The following is a 6,000-nucleotide window of genomic DNA, read 5'->3' as shown; positions in this document are numbered from 1 at the left end:
TCGTTTCTCGTCTAAATTGAGCGTTCGTTATATCGATTCGTTCATAATTTGATTCTCTATCATCATTAAGATTCAAATCGAGGTAAGCTTGACGTTTTTACTATGAGGTTTAGTAAATAAGGGTTAATTCGTTTTAACGAATTAAAGGAATTGTAATCGCGTTTCTATTATCGTTTTTGATTGATTTGGAGTTGAAATTGCATTAAAATGAGATAAGGGCATGTCGGAATAAAGTTCGAGCACGTCGGAATCGATCGGAAACGTATTCCGAATAGTGCGAGGAACTGTGTGTGCTAACGCACACTCATGTGAGTGTGCGAACGCACACAACCCCTCGTGCGCTCGCACAACCGAAAAACCTACTTGTTTATACGTTTTCGCCCTGTTTAGACCTAGATTTCTGACTTCAAGTACGTCGGACATTAAAAGTGAATCACGGACCACGAAAACGAGAAATTTGAATCGAACATAACGTGTTCGATTAGGGTTTCGAGATATATGAAACCTAAGTTTAAGAATTGATGAATAAGAGATATAATGAATATCTCGACTAAGTATTAGAATACTATTAAAGTTAAGAATCGTATTCGAAATACGAGTATATTAACCTAAGTTTATAACTTAGGGTTTTGATACTAAGTATACTTTTATGAATTAAACGTACATGTAATTCGGATAAGTAACTGACTAACCGACGAGCGGGAATAGCCAAAGGATTAAACGACGCATGGAGCTCGCATTCATGGGATCATAGTGAACCTTTCACCTTTTTAGTGATTTCAGACAAATGTTGACAAACGTTACAAAACAAATCCAAACGTTTCCCCATTTTAGAAATTTAAGCCAAACGTTTAAAACGTTACGAAATAAATACAAACATTTCATCTTATTAGCGACTTAAGCCAAACGTTAACAAACATTACGAAACAAATCCAAACGTTTCATATTTTTAGCGATTGAAGTCAAACGTTTACAAACGCTACGAAATAAAATAAAGAGTTTCACCTTTTTAGCAATTTAAACCAAACATTTACAAACTTAACGAAACAAATACAAGCGTTTCACCTTTTTAACAATTAAAGTCAAACGTTTACAAACGTTACAAAACAAATCCAAGCATTTCACCTTTTTACAATTTAAGCCAAACGTTTACAAACGTTACGAAACAAATCCAAATGTTTTACCTTTTTAGCGATTTAAGCCTAACATTTACAAACGGCACGAAACAAATCCAAACGTTTTACTTGTTTTGCGATTTAAGCCAAATGTTTACAAACGCTACGAAGCTAATCCAAACTTTTAACCTTTTTAGCGATTTATGCCAAACGTTTAAAAACGTTACGAAATAAATCCAAACGTTTCACTTTTTTTGCGATTTAAGCCAAACGTTTACAAACGTTACGGAACAAAACAAAACGTTTCACCTTTTTATCGATTTAAGCCAACCGTTTACAGACGCTACGAAAGAAAACCGGATGTTTCTCCTTTTTTACAATTTAAGCAAAACGTTTACAAACATTAAAAAACAAAGCCAAACGTTTAAAACGTTGCGAAACGAATCCAAACGTTTCACCTTTTTAGAGATTTAAGCCGAACATTTAAAAACGTTGCGAAACAAATCCAAACGTTTCACCTTTTTATCTATCTAAGCCAAACGTTTACAAACATTGTGAAACAAATCCAAACGTTTCACCTTTTTAGCGATTCAATCCAAATGTTTCCAAACATTACGAAACAAATCCAAACGTTTCTCCTTTTTAGCGATATAAGACAAACGTATACAAACATTACAAAACAAATCCAAATGTTCACCTTTTTGGCGATATAAGCCAAACGTTTACAAATGTTTCGGAACAAATTTAAACATTTCGCCTTTTTAGCAATTTAAGCCCAACGTTTACAATTGCTACGAAACAAATCCAAACGTTTCTCGATTTTAGCGATTTAAGCCAAACGTTTACAAACGTTACGAAACAAAACCAAACGTTTAAAACTTTTCAAAACAAATTCAAATGTTTCATATTTTTAGCGATTTAAGCAGAACCTTTGCAAACGTTACAAAACAAACCAAGTGTTTCACCTTATTAGCAATTTAAGCCAAACGTTTACAAACGTTACGAAACAAATCCAAGTTTTAGCAATTTAAGCCAAACATATACAAACGTTCTGAAACAAATCCAAGCGTTTCACCTTTTTAGTAATTTAAGGCAAACGTTTACAAACGTTACGAAAAAAATCCAAGAGTTTCACCTTTTTGGAAATTTAAGCTAAACGTTTGCAAACGTTACGAAACAAATCCAAACAATTCACCTTTCTAGCGATTTAAGCCGATCGTATACAAACGTTACGAAACAAAACTAACCATTATACCATTTTAGCAATTTAAGCCAAATGTTTACAAACATTACGAAACAAATCCAAACGATTCCCTATTTTAGCGATTTAAGCCAACCGTTTACAAACGTTACGAAACAAATCCAAGCGTTTCACCTTTTTAGCAACTTATGCCAAATATTTACAAACGTTACGAAACAAATCCAAGCGTTTCACCTTTTTAGCAATTTAAGCCAAACGTATACAAACCTTCCGCAACAAATCCAAGGGTTTCACCTTTTTAGTAATTTAAGCCAAACGTTTACGAAACAAACCCAAGCGTTTCACATTTTTGGAAATTTATGCTAAACGTTTACAAACGTTACGAAACAAATACATACGTTTCACCTTTTTAGAGATTTAAGCCGAATGTTTACAAATATTACGAGACAAAAATAACCATTACACCTTTTTAGCAATTTAAGCCAAATGTTTACAAACATTTCGAAACAAATCTAAACGTTTCCCCATTTTAGTGATTTAATCCAAACGTTTAAAACGTTGCGAAACAAATCCAAAAGTTTTACCTTTTTAGCGATTTAAGCCAAACATTTAAAAACGTTGCGAAACAAATCCAAACGTTTCACCTTTTTAGCTATTTAAGCCAAACGTTTACAAACGCTACGAAACAAATCCAAACGTTTCACCTTTTTAGCGGTATAAGCCAAACATTTACAAAGGTTACGAAAAAAATCCAAACGTTTCACCTTTTTAGCAATTTGAGCCAAACGTTTACAAACGTTTCGAAAAAAAATCCAAACGTTTCACCTTTTTAGCAATTTAAGCCAACCGTTTACAAACGTTACGAAACAAATCCAAGCGTTTCACCTTTTTAGCAATTTATGCCAATCGTTTACAAACGTTACAAAACAAATACAATCTTTTTAGCGATTTAAGCCAAATGTTTACAAACGTTACGAAACAAATCCAAACGTTTCTCCTTTTTAGCGATATAAGCCAAACATATACAAACATAACAAAACAAATCCAAACGTTTCACCTTTTTTGCGATATAAGCCAAACATTTACAAATGTTTCAGAACAAATTTAAATGTTTCGCTTTTTTAGCAATTTAAGCCCAACGTTTACAATTGCTACGAAACAAATCCAAACGTTTCCCCTTTTTAGCGATTTAAGCCAAATGTTTACAAACGTTACGAAATAAAACCAAACGTTTAAAACGTTACGAAACAAATTCAAACGTTTCACATTTTTAGCGATTTAAGCAGAACCTTTGCAAACGTTACGAAAGAAACCAAGTGTTTCACCTTATTAGCAATTTAAGCCAAACGTTTACAAACGTTACGAAACAAATCCAAGTTTTAGCAATTTCAGCCAAGCGTATACAAAAGTTCCGAAACAAATCCAAGCGTTTCACTTTTTTAGTAATTTAAGTCAAACATTTACAAACGTTACGAAAAAAATCCAAGAGTTTCACCTTTTTGGCAGTTTAAGCTAAACGCTTGCAAACGTTACGAAACAAATCCAAACGTTTCACCTTTGTAGCGATTTAAGCCGATCGTATACAAACGTTACGGAACAAAACTAACCATTATACCATATTAGCAATTTAAGCCAAATGTGTACAAACATTGCGAAACAAATCCAAACAATTCCCTATTTTAGCGATTTAAGCCAACCATTTACAAACGTTACGAAACAAGTCAAAGCGTTTCACCTTTTTAGCAATTTATGCCAAACGTAACGAAACAAATCCAAGCGTTTCACCTTTTTATCAATTTAAGCCAAACGTGTACAAACATTCCGAAACAAATCCAAGCGTTTCACCTTTTTAGTAATTTAAGCCAAACGTTTACGAAACAAATCCAAGCGTTTCACATTTTTGGCAATTTATGCTAAACGTTTACAAACTTTACGAAACAAATACAATTCACCTTTTTAGAGATTTAAGCCGAATGTTTACAAATGTTACGAGACAAAACTAACCATTACACCTTTTTAGCAATTTAAGCCAAATGTTTACAAACATTTCGAAACAAATCTAAACGTTTCTCATTTTAGTGATTTAAGCCAAACGTTTAAAACGTTGCGAAACAAATCCAAACATTTCACCTTTTTAGTGATTTATGCCAAACGTTTACAAAGGGTACGAAACAAATCCAAAAGTTTCGCCTTTTTGGCGATTGAAGCCAAATGTTTACAAACGTTACGAAACAAATCCAGACGTTTCTCCTTTTTACCGATATAAGCCAAACGTTTACAAACATTACAAAACAAATCCAAACGTTTCACCTTTTTGGCTATTTAAGCCAAACGTTTACAAATGTTTTGAAAAAAAATTAAACATTTTGCCTTTTTAGCAATTTAAGCCCAACGTTTACAACCGCTACGAAACAAATCAAAATGTTTCCCCTTATTAGCGATTTAAGCCAATCTTTTACAAACGATACGAAACAAAACAAAACGTTTAAAACGTTATGAAACAAATTCAAACATTTCACATTTTTAGCGATTTAAGCCAAACGTTTACAAACGTTACGAAACAAATCCAAATTTTAGCAATTTAAGCCAAACGTATACACATTTTCCGAAACAAATCCAAGCGTTTCAACTTTTTAGCAATTTAAGCCAAATGTTTACAAACGTTATGAAATAAATCCGAGTGCTTCACCTATTTGATCCGTCCGAAATTGATATCCTAGCATGCGACATAACTTTCAAATAATCAAATCATACTGATCCAGATAGTCCGACCCGGGAGTGTTCACACTCTACCTCGTCGATCGCGACCTATCTCTTAATCCCAAAGTATGATTCCAACTCACTAGATACGGGGACTCTAGACTACACCGTAGCCGAGTGCTCACTCGTATCAAATTCGTTGTCCAACTTCAAAATTCATATTCGTATCATGTCATTTCATATCATGCGTGTATCAATCATGTACTATTTGCAAACACACTAGACTGACTAGATACTGGTGATCACAAAGCCTATTGACACCCAATAGGTAGCTAGTTTCTTCGGATCACATACTAGTTCTCGTATATATACTTAATAGAAACATATGACATTTATTCAAATCATATATTATGCGATGCATATAAACAAACCACATATATATAAAATATAAAATTAAATAACTTTAATATATAATACACGAAAGTAAAGTGCAACTCACAGTGACCGCTATCCAAGTAATGATGTGGTTGATCTGATAGTATGCCCTCGCTAGTCCACGTCTACTGACCCCATTACTCGCTGACACGTCTGACAAATCGTTTAATAGTTAGACATGAAACTTGTACTTTTACACGTATTATACTTCCAAGTTATAGGGTTTAGTTTCGTTTTTATTCTTACTTACGTATTCGATAACTTTAGTCGTATCGAGGATCTAGCGAATACTGCTTCTCATTCTCGAGAATCGTATAACATACTTAGCGTTTTTCATTATTGTTGACTATCGAAAATGTCGAGCTTAGCTCGAGACTATAATTCTTAAAGTTCGAAATCCGTCCTTTGGAGTAAAATTACTCCGAATTTCTAAATCGAATATGCATTATATACACGTGGATATGATTCAGGGTGCATGGGCGTGCCCTTCAGTGGGTGCACGATCGTGCAACCAAGTGCACGTTCGTGCACCTCTGGTGCACATTTATG

The sequence above is a fragment of the Mercurialis annua genome, linkage group LG3 (assembly GCF_937616625.2).
Source record: "Mercurialis annua linkage group LG3, ddMerAnnu1.2, whole genome shotgun sequence".
Classification (NCBI taxonomy): Eukaryota; Viridiplantae; Streptophyta; class Magnoliopsida; order Malpighiales; family Euphorbiaceae; genus Mercurialis; species Mercurialis annua.
Note: the sequence above shows the minus strand (reverse complement) of the source record.